The sequence below is a fragment of the Thalia democratica genome, chromosome 5, assembly GCF_965202585.1.
Source record: "Thalia democratica chromosome 5, ktThaDemo2.hap1.1, whole genome shotgun sequence".
Lineage (NCBI taxonomy): Eukaryota > Metazoa > Chordata > Thaliacea > Salpida > Salpidae > Thalia > Thalia democratica.
This window is the reverse complement of record NC_139169.1, coordinates 46,761,527-46,774,324: the sequence shown is the minus strand read 5'-3', so window position 1 is coordinate 46,774,324 and position 12,798 is coordinate 46,761,527.

Sequence of the window (12,798 nt, the reverse complement as noted above, 5' to 3'; positions counted from 1 at the left end):
TTAAAACTACAGTACTAACAGTCGTATGCTCTTGTAATACAGAATTTGAAGTGCAATATTTCTGCACACCCTTTTTAACTTCCTCTGCGTGCTCTTCATGCAAGTTAACAGCCAGAAGTCTAGCAAAGTTTGATATTTCTAACGATTTTACGCTCTCTTCACTATCTACAGCTGAAAAGCGAGCTTAATTTTACTCGTTTTTGTGTTGTGTTTATAAGCACAATTAAAATGAGAGTATCTAAAGTTTGATGTTGTTTATGAACTTAATCAAATTATTACTTATTAAAACCTAGAAGAATTAAAACAATATAAGTCTTACTTTGAACACCTCTATATATATTTTTTTGAACAAATATGTTTGATTTCAAGTTGTAATGATTAGAATAATTTACGTTGTTTGATAGTATACAGATACATAAAAAGATAGAAAGCTTGTAAAAAGTTAATTATAATCGATTAAGTTAAATAACATTTGCGCTTTGAATTCGAAGAAACGCGATTGAAGTAATCGAGTTAGTGTATTAAGTTTAACAAGATTTCATAATAGAATTCAAAAAACAAACCTTCAAGACTTACTACTTCTTTTACATTATTTACATGTAATTTTTTCTGTTCATTTTGTATGTTTTAATTTTCTAATGCATTATTTTTCATGTTAAATTTTATTGTAATTAAATTTTATTTTTAACTGGCACCTGATGTAAAAAAAAAACAACAAGTAAACTCTAATTTCTAGCATTTTTTTAGAAATAACTTTGATCATAACACCTCGTTGTATAAAACACTAATAAAAGAGTTTTTAAGAAAACCTGTTTAAAGTTTTTATAACACTGAATTATAGTTAAAAATATAACAATGAAAATAAAAATAATTTATGTAATAAAAATCCAATTATTAAAAAACAATGTAAATTGTAACTAGTAAAAACAGTAAGTCAAACTACTTTTATGAAATTTGCTTTAAGTATAAATGTGTTTATTAAATAATCAAAACTGACATTTTCAAGTTTGATTAGTTTTTTATGTTCTACTAGATTATAGTATCAAATAAATCATTTGCTTTGAAAGCTTTTTAATAAATATTGCATATTATATGTTTCAAATAAAATAAGTCGGTACTATTTAAAAGTCTTTGTTAATTTTTAGATAGTAAGTATTAAACACCAGGCTATACAACTACAAATGACTTTTAAAGTTAGGTTTTTATACAAAAACAATTTTTCTATCTATTCTACTTATGATTAAGCAACATTTGATTTTATATATTATAGTATATAAAACGAAGTAAGGTTTAAAAAATAAACAAATACCAGAATCTCAGTTATAAATTTATATATATATCTTTGAAAATAGAAAAGAACTTTTTTTTAACTTACTTAAATTTATCAAATAACAAACTTTAAATTTTTAACGTAAAAAAAGTTTCATCATATAAGATATAGATTGAAGTTTTAACTATTTGCTAATTATTGAGTTTTACCTCGTTTTTTAAACTACATTCAAAATGTTTTTTTTTCTCAAAAACGAAGTTTAGAATTATAAACTTCAAAGTTAACATGAAGTTTGATCATACCACTTCGATCACTAGACCACAAGCCTTAAAAGTTGTGGTAGCTACCGAAGACTTGTGGTCTGATGATCGAGTAGTATGATCATACCTGATGTTAATTTGAGCTTGTCTCACGGCATACGAAAGTCAAGACTTAGGCTCTGTAGACTTTCGCCAATGTTTTCTTTGATTTATATTCTAAAGAGTTAGTTCTCGAGATATGTACTAACCTTGCTGCACAGGACGATGTAACAGCCACAAAATTCCTCGAAGTAAAAACGACATCATCAAGTTGATGTGAATGATAACCCTCATACAAATCACTCGTCTAACCAAAATAAATCAGTAACAATATTTTTTCCTTTGCCTTAACTACTAGTCATTGACAATAGAATAAAAAGAATGTACTTCTAGTTTTAAATTTAAAACGAATAATTATGATACAGATGCACTATACTAAATATTTTTTAACAAGTGCAGGAAATATTTACAGCACTTTAGTTTTAGTTTACTCTTTAAAATTTAGTTTTTAAGCACTTTCTTTTTATTGTAAAATAAAGTTTATGTTTTTTTAAGCGTAAGCTTTAGTACAATATTAATTTAAAATTAAACTTATTTACAAATTTACTCAAGCAAATTGAGTATCGAGCTTTTTCATAAAATGAAATTCCTTTAATTCGAATTGACTAAAGAAATCGAAAAAAGATAGCCTGTTTTTTAAGTCAATGATATTTATAGGGTATATAAAAAATATTCATTTATTTAAGATAAAACAACATTCACATAAATCAAAAACAGTCAATAAAGATTAAAGACACAAAAATTCTATTAAACTCTTCTAAATACTCTTATAGTGTTTGTGATGGTAAAAATATTATAAAAATAATTTATTACTATGTTTTTTATAAACTTCGTACACAAAAACGTATACCAAAGTTTTCCGTAAACTTTGAAATAAACTATAGTTTTAAAGCAGCTTTAAAAATTTAAGATTATATAACTGATAAAACACTAAAAAATTAACAGTATAAGTCTCAGTTTTGTAGGTTTTTTAATTCTAAACTATTTATGTAGTTAATCTTAATTAAAAAACTACTAATATTTTATAAATTGTAATTATAGTGATTCTATGGTTCAAACTTGATTGATAAATTGATTGCGTCCTTGGACAAGATGTTAAACTGTATCCTTGGTATATGACTCGATAACCAAAAAGTTTTTCGTATACTATATCCTAGGACCAACTGTTTTTCGCATTTTTTTTGTCGTTCAATAAACCAATATATTAATAAAATGATTTTGTCGCGTTTTTGGTAAAAATAACAGTTTATTCAGTTCTAAGTATATTGAATAAGGTTTTGTAATATAAAAAAGTAAATGTCTGTTGAAGCTGAAATTAAAGCATTGGTTGAGTCCTCCAAAATTGGGAAACAGCTGAAAGAAAAACTGATTGCCATTGGAAGTAAGAAGGACAATGAATTTAGTTGTTTTCAAGCTGAGATGCTTAAATTGAAGGAAGATTATAATGAAAAAAGTAGAATTATTGAAAATAACATTGATCAGATTCAAAAAGATGAATTCAGCAGTAAGAGAATAGACAATATAGAAAATAGAATTACAGAATTACCAAAAAGTTTCTCAGAATTTAAGTCTGATTTTTATTCTAAATTTAACAAGTTTGAAACTAAATTCTCCAAATATGCTGATGCTATGCAGAAAAGTGAACCAACAGAAATTATCACAAACATTAGTACCAAATTAAATTTAGTAGCAGAAAAAATAGATGCTGGAAATGAACAAAAACTGAAAGAAAAAAAGGCTTTAAATGTAATAATATTTAACATTCCAGAAAGTAAAAATCCAACTCATAATGCACTAGAAAGTTGCAAAAATGATCTAAAAATTATTCAACAAGTATTAGGAGAAAATAAAATGAAAAAAGAAGAGTTTAAGTCACTTTATCGAGTTGGTAAAATTGCAGCTAACAAAATCAGACCAATTATAGTCAAATTAAACAATTTAGCATCCAAACACAGACTGTTAAGACTGAGAGATTTGAAAATATTTTATGGTGAAATTGAATCAAAAATCTACATCAACCCTGACAGAACTCTCTTGGAAATTGAAGCTTTCAGAACATTGAGAAAAGAAGTTAAAATAAAGCAAGCCATCGCTGATGAGAATAAATTGGACATAAAATATGTTATAAGGAACAACAAGATAGTTGAACTGACAAAACAGCCCTTTCGTTACCGCTCCCAGGACATCTGGGATTAGTGGAGGAAATCGTGAGTCAACGGGTATAAACTTATTAAGTGATAGGATTAATTTTAACACTAACAAGTTTTCCTATATAAATTGTAACAACAACTATTTAAAAGTTTGTTACACTAATAGAAAGTGCGAATATATACTACAGGTCAAAGAACTGTGGTAGTACTATTTTGGTCTCGAAACTGGTGTTCAACGGGCTATTTAAATATTTATTAAAAATACAACTTTTGTCAATACAGTTTATTATTCAAACTGCTTTTAAAATATATTTCAGACAAATATAGTTTTTGTTTTTACTATTGAGCAGTAACATACAATTAAAAAAAAATTAATGAACACTAGAAAAACATAAAACACTATTTAATTTAGTCTTATTTGTAGTAAACTCTATGTTCAGTAACTTTACTTAATATGTAAGTTACGACAAAAAAAAGATTCTAAAATGGATGATAAACCGAAGATTTTTTTTTCGAGTGCGAAGTTACGCAGGAGTAGCAGCAGTTGATAATACGTTTGTTTATGAAACTTATGAGATGTTTTTTTAAGAAAAAAATGAAAATATTTATCTAAACCTATCTAGTATTCTGCAGTTTAAAAAAATATGATATTAAGTATAAAGTATGTATAATTTGTATGCATATTAGCCAACATACTATAAACAATTACAAGTTTTTCACAACTGTTGTTTTTTTACGATAAAACATTTTTTTCAGAACAATGTATCATAATTGCAAAATTTACTTTTCGCACTCATTTAAAAAGTTAAAAACTAACTTTTTAAAAAGTATTAAATGTTATAGAATCAATACTTTTATTTGTTCTACATTAATTGAAATTACTTAAAGTATTTAAATGTTAAAAATGGGTTTTTATTACCTTTTTTTTTCATTTATAAATCAAATTTAAAACATATATAACATTTACCTCATTAGCAGAAAAATACCAAGGGCAAGTGTCAAAGCAATTATGGACATCGTATAACACAACGAAGCAATTCTTGTAAGTATTTGATATACCATCTACAATTATTGTTATTTTATTTTATGAGTAAAAAATAATATTTTCTTTTCATAAGCTTAACTTAATTTGAATGCATATTCTAGAACATTATAAATTATATAAAATTTATAAATATTCAAAATAAATTTGAAATAAACTAATATAACTTTGCTCAACTTAAAAAGATTTAAAGAGTTTCAGACTGACCATTCAGTGATTTTACAAGTTTACTTTGACTGACGAGCACTGGTAGTAATACCACTACGAAACCTAGTTTTGAAATAAACTTAAAATCACTGTATCGTTTATAAAATTCCTATCAAAATACATTTTTAAACTGATAATAAAATTTTTTAGATATCTTGTTCATTGAAACATTTTCAATTTTTTGTATTTTCTTAAAAGTCGTAGGTTACATACTCAAATACAGTTTTTTTTAACTTAAAACTTTATTGTTAACAAAAACAGTTATATATTATTAAATGAAAATGTATTAAATTTTGATAAAAAACGAATTAAAACTGTTATTTATGTTTTTTTATATTTTGATAATAATCACTACAATTTTTGACAAACAGAATTTTTTTTGAAAATATTTCTTTTAACTTAATAGTATTAAAACTTTATAAATTAGTAATCTATTATGATAAATCGTTTTTAGCATTTTTACTTGACCTTGTATTACGTTAAAAACATAAATCAAGTAAGTAGTTAGTACTTTAATAAAAGTTTTACTAATAAACGTTCATCTTACAAATGTTTTCTCTGTTGAACTTTGCTGTACTAAGCTACTATTCATGTAAGAATATTCGTTGGTTTCAATCATTTCTTTCATTAAATCATTGCTCATATTCTTTTTCATTCTACTTGTAACAGGAAAACATCCAATTTCTAGCGTTTTATTGTCCCAATTTCGTGTTTTAGGATTGCAAGTCCAATTAATTTTTAAGTTTTCATAACCTGATGAAGGTCGTTAAGTATTACAAGCAACATATTTTTTTTTTGCTTTGAACACAGACTGTTAAACTTTAGATATAAAACTTTTTAATATAGTTTACTTTATATCTTAAGTTATTACAAACTTTAAGTCAAATATGTTAGGAGACTTATAACGATATAGTTGAAGTTTTAACTAATGATGTTATAAACTGTAGAACTACTAAACAGCCACTTGTTTTTAACTTTTTTTTTTATAAATGTATAGCATCTTACCTTCATCTTTTAAGGTACAAGGAATTGATGCAGTATGTCCTATTTGTGTCCTTGGAATGCAAGTTCCATAAACAACAGTTGCTGGACAAGATTCGTTAGCCCCTAGTGAACAAGCAAAAAAGAATTAAGAAAAAAAAAATAAATAAACACAAAATTTTTACTTTTCTGACACTGGTTTTATACAAACACCTTTTTAATCTTGAAAAGAGTTAAAAAATAAATTTAAATAAGAATTATAAATTTACATAAAACTTGTTTTATAACATAAAACTCAAATTTAAAGAAATTCGTCTGCACTTTGACTAAAGTATTTAAATAAATTTTACTAAAAACTTTTAATTAAGATATACAGCTTATTTATTGAAGTAAAACCTGTAAAAAAATTAAAAATTATCTTTTTAAGTGAAGTGTTTATGCTTTGCTAACCTATAGTATAACTGTGGTAATCAGGGTGTAAACAGAAGACTGCCAATGCAGCAGCAACGCAGACCAAATCTATCTAAATTTTATAATTAGTAAATACAATATTTAAAAAAAGCACCAATTTTATAAACAAAATAATAATTGATAACTTTGTAATAAGAATTAAAAAAAAAAGTTTCTGAAGTAAAAGTTTATCATTAAAAGCTTTTTATTTAACTTGAGTACGTTTTAACACTATAAAAATATGTTTTAGTCTTACGCAAAAACACACATAAAACTTATACTTGTCTTTTTTTATTTTGAAACAATTTTTTTAAAGTTATGAAAAGCTATGAAAACTAACCATTTTTTTGTTTTTTTTTTTAATTCGTTTTGTGCTAATACAATCTAGTTGTTACTGTAATACTTATAGATTATATACTTTTTTAGATAAAAACTAAAATTATATAAAACTTTTAACAACAAAGCAAAGTTCAATAAAAAAATTATTTATGTATTTCTTTTGTTTTTATTGATAAAAAGTTTCCATAGCATCGTACAGTTATAAATTTGGTTGAGTAAGAGTTTTAACATACGAAAGAAAACAATTATGTTCACTTTAGAGAATAATATTTTATTACGTTTTATTTGACTCAATTTATACACTTTTCCAGTATTTTTTTGTTTTTTAGATTCTCTCTTTTAAAAAAGTTATATCAAGGACAAGTAAATTTCATTTACAAAAACAAAATCATGAATTTAACCATTTATAATGCATTTATTTTGTATAACTGTAAGTATCTATTCACTGAGTATTTTTAAATATATAAGATTATCTTATTAAAAATATCTTAAATTAAAGTTTTATAACTTGTGTAAAACAAAACTTTTCTAAAGTTTTATCTAAAGTTTATGATTATTTTTTCTCTAAAGTAAATTAAGCTAATAGTAACAACTATAAATTTGGTCAGAAACATATAAATAAAATTTTTTCATAAACTGAAGTGTAACTATTTATGTCGTACACAACTGAAAAAATCTGCTGACAATTTTTTGTAAATTCAATAATAAACGCCGTGTAAAAGCTCATCTTATAAAGTGTCGTCAACTTTTTTTTTCGTCTTTTGGAAAGTATAAATACTTTCAAATAAGAAAAAAAGTCATTTTCTCTTAACTTAAAAAGTTAGGTAAGCAGTTGTAAAAAATTTTAAACATATGTTACGATAAAAAGTTTATGAGCGTAACAAACAATTATAAATATTTTTCCACATATATTTGAATATCATTTATTGCCTATGTTTTAGGTAAGATAAGACATTTTTGTTTGCCTTAGAGTGTAAACAAGCTTACTACGGCTAGTTAGTTTACATTAATTTTTTTATTGTTAATTTCAATTTGAAATAATTTTTTTAACAAAATATTACTAGTTAGTATACTAGTGTCTACTCAGTCAAAAAGCAACTAGCTTGGCATTTGTATAACAATCAATAAGGCTTAAGTACTTTGTATGATTTAAAACTTATCGAGTCAGATAAATGTCTAGTGTTACACTAAAGTAAAATTTAAACAATTTTGTATGCTCTATTATTTAAAAAAGGGTTCACGAGAGTCACCAATATACAGTTTATATAGGTTTTGTTTAAAGTTTGAATATACTTATTCAAGAAAAAAAGTTTATTTAAGTTAATATACAGTTAAAAATTTATAAAAACTTTTTTATATTGAAAACTCTCACTGTTTACCTATACTTAATACTTTAAAATCTATTGTAAGCTTATAAAACTCTTACAAAAGTTAAAATAAAGAACTTGTTTTTTAAAATGGTTACCAAAAAACAGTGCTTATTTTAAATAACTTGGCTTAAATAATTTTTGTAGATTAAACTTAATTGCTTTTCAGTTGTTTATCGTAAAGTTTACTATATCTTAAAACATTTTTTGTTTACGCAATCAATACTTGTAAAATTATTTTTATTTGTTTAATGAGAGTTTGTGGTATGTTATACAACATTTAAAGAAAAGTAATGAAGTTGCAGACAATTCCATTTAGCTATTTCATTTAAAGCAGTGTTAATTTGAGTATATTAATACTTGTAAAACTTATTTTATATTACTTTCACTTAAAATACATCAACAGTTTCTCTAATAAGTCTTTAAAGTACAAAAAGATTTTAATCGAATACTTTATTTTTTTCATTTAAAAATCCCAAGCAAAACTTTTTCTGCATAACAAGTTATTTTTAGTTTAAATATTCTGTTTAGTAAAAAAAAAAACTGTTATACTTGTTTTAGGTGTTAAAAATTTATGTAAAAGAATGTGTAGTATATTGTTATTTGATTAAACAAACTTTGAATAAAATTTTTGAAATAAGATTGAAAAATTATTTTAAAGTAAGTTGTATATTATACATTCTAACTTTAAAGTTTTGAAAAAAGAACTATAGGAAGTATATTTAATGATTATTTAAAATTGTTTATACAAAAAAAAAGTGGTTCTTAAGATTTTAATAGTATAAAATTAGAATTCTATCCTAATATAAAAAAACTTATATTTTAATGTAACATAACGCTTTGTTGTATTTTCTATATTTGTTCGTTTTGTCTATGCGACAAATTTCTATCAAAAACTATCTTTTAGTAAAGATTGTATTTAGTTCAGATTCATAATCTCTACAAAATATGTTTTTATGTTTTTCTACTCTTTAACTTTAACATTAAACTTTTCTACAAAAACAATCTTGTACACAGATGAATCAAAAGAAGTTTTCTAAAATTTTTTTAACCAAAATAAATTAAAGTTATAAATTTACTAGTTATAAAATTCAACTAGCTGTTATTATTCTTATCTAAAAAAGTTATATGTATATTTCGAACAATGCTTAAATGTTTATCATTTATCTCAAGTTTAAACTTGTATCTTGATAAATGATGATCTCGATGAACTATATGGTCCTAACTTCTAGACAAGACGCTAAAAGATATCCGTAGTTTACGACTCGATAACCTAAAGGTTCTTCGTGCACTACGGTCTAGGACCAAACATTATAAGTTTAATTTATAACTTGAACATTTGTTGTTCAATAAATTAATACTATAGTGCTCAATGCTTATAAAGATTACAATTTAAACTTATATACCAATATTTCAACTGAAGTTAATTAATTAATCAATTTTTAGAAATTTTGATATAAAAAAAGTCCTAAGGAATATCTCAGCTAAACCTGAAAACGCTGAAAAATAATCACCATCGTTCCTGCTTAAAGTTGAGAATAACAGCGCAACCAATAATCTTCCAGAAGATAATTTCATCGTTCCTGCTAAACTTGAGGCTGACTCCTTTATCATTAACCTTCCAAAAGGTAATGCAATCGTTCTTGCTATAATTAAAGATGATCCCTCAATTGTTAACCTTTCAGAAGGCAATGAAATCGTTCATGTTAAATTGATAATAAGCCCTCATTTATTAGCCCTCCAAAAGTTATCACCTTTTATCTCAGTTTAATTGAAGCTCATTTAGCTTCTGGCTTTCTTATAAAAAACACAGTAACTGTCTTTGTTATATGTTTCTGAAGATTAGAATTGAAACCAACAAACAAAACAAAAGAATTCACAAAGTAGGTGTTTTAACTACTAAAAAAAAGTTAGAGAGCTAAAAGAAGAACGACAAGGTTTTTGCTGCAGGTGTAAAGTATTGGAATTTTTTCATTTATAACATTGTGCAAATGATGTAAAGTGATAATTCAGCAGTATATAAAGAACATTTATACCGTTTTTCTAAATTCACCTTACCCAAATGTATAAAAAACAGTGCGAAAAAAATAAGCTTAACATATAAGTCTTATAAATTTTGTAAAAATATTAGCTAATCATAAACGCCTTAGATTCGCAGCTGACAAGTGAACTGCCTCCTTTGAAGGGAAAACTACCTAACTTAAATATAGTTTGATCTATATATACTAAATGTTAAATGTAAAACAAACTCAATTTTAAGGCTGTTTAACTGTTTTATTTTAATTTAAAGTTGTGTTTCTGTAAAACGCCTTGTTATTTTATTATTTTATTCTTACATAAATCAAAAAAATGTTTTCTTTATTAAATTACCCTTATTGAAAAAAACCTCAAGTATTTAGAAAACTGAAATAATTTATTTAAACTGTTAAAGTCATATCATATATTAAGAAAATACTTCAATTACCTTTAAACTGGCATAGAAGAGTTTTTTGAATTTTTAAATGTTAGTGGGTTAGTGGTTAAATGTTAGCTCAAATGTAAATTCACCATACAAAAAAATATACAGACTTATATAATTTAAACTGTTTTCAGTGTAGTATTACTTAAGTTTAGGAACTTTAAAAAAATAAAAATGTATAGTTATACTGACTTTAATAAACATTTAGTAAACTAAGAATTAAAAACGGTTTTCACATATCTTTATATTGCAATCTGTTTGGGCTAAGATTTCTAGGCTAATAAGATTAACCAAAAACAAGCATATTACGTTCTGCTTGAATAATTTGTTCATTTAAAATCAAGAAAATTTAGATAAATTTATGTTGTACACACCTGTGACAAATGCAATTAAACTTCTACAATAACTATTTAATTCCGATAAAAAAACATATCAAAAGACTGTTTATGGTGTGTTATTTTTTAATTTAGTTTTTGTTTTTATCATAAAACTTTATAAAAATTTTATTTTAAGCTAAAGTTTGGATAAAATTAACAAATGCTTTTTGTAAAATAAACACACCTGTGAAGAATGTTCTACAATAACTATTTATTTCCAATTAAAAATATCAAAAGACTCTTAATGGTTTGTAGTTTTCTAAGTTTGTTTTTGTTTTTATTATAAAAACTTTATAAAACATTTATTTTAAGCTATAGTTCAGCTAAAATTAACAAGTGTGTCTTTTGTAAAATAAACATACCTGTGACAAATACAATTAAACTTCTACAATAAATCTTTATTTCCAATAAAAAAACATATTAAAAGACTTATTGGAAATAAAAAGTTATTGTAGAAGTTTAATCGCATTTGGCACAGGTGTGTTTATTTTACAGAGGGCGTATATGTTAATTTTTTCCAAACTTTAGCTTAAAATAAAAGTTTTATAAAGTTTTTATGATGAAAATAGAAACAAACTTAGAAAACTACACACCATAAACAGTCTTTTGATATGTTTTTTATAGGAATTAAATAGTTATTGTAGAAGTTTAATTGCATTTGTCACAAGTTTGTACAACATAAATTTATCTACAATTTCTCAATTTTAAATGAAACAATTACTCAACCAGAACATAATATGCCTAAAAATCTTAGCCAAGAATTAATCTTAGCCTAAAAATCTTAGCCCAAACAGATCACAATGTTTTGTAAAAGAGCGTAGTTAAGGCTATAGGGAAAGGTTATAAGTATTTTTTACAAAAATTAATATTAGATCATATATAAGAGGTTTAACCATAAATTACAACCCAATTTTTGTAAATAAAAACCTTTTGAGATGTTTCAATTTTTGTAAAAAGTTTTAAACATATGGACCGCAAGTTTTTTATTGTCAATTTTCTCAGTAATTTAAAAAATTACGAAAAATCTATATTCTCCTTACTTTTTACAGCTCATAGACCTCAGGTTTTTAGAAAACAATGCTTTATAATTTAAAAGAAGTTGAACCTTGGAATTTTAGTATATTAAAATTTTATATAAAAAAGCAAGAAAAAAATATATATTTATTATTCAAACTTTAAACAGTTCTTGCATAAATTTTTTTAAATATTTGTAATTAACTTACGAAACTTTTAATAACATTGGTTAAAAATAAAGTCTAAGATGGATTTTTATAAAATAATCTTTTTTTGTTTTTTAGCTTGATACATCTATAAAAACCTATTGACCTCTATATGGCCTTAATTGAAAAAATATTTAAGTGTAGTTTTTAATAAAAATATCAGCTTGAGTGAATTGCTAGATAATGTTCCTAAAAAGTCAAAGAATTTTTAGAGTTTTTTTTCCAAGGTGAGATGCTGTTAAAGTGTTAAAAAAATTGGTCATATACTTGATTACCACATTTTTAAACCAATAAATTTTTTAGGAAAAACAAAAAAGTCTCTAAATGAGTAGAAATTGAGTCTGGCTGATTTTTTAGTCATTCTCTAAAATTTTAGTAAATTTATTTTCAGTATTTATAAATTCAAGGTAAAAGGTCTGACTATTAAGGTTAAATGTTACAAAACTAACAAAAAATATTTTACAGAAACTAAAATAATCAAAAGATGTGTCAAAATTTCATTCATGTTTTTTTTAAGTATTTTGTATTATGTTTAAAAGGCTGCAAACAAGAGCTATGACTATAACCATTACTTACTA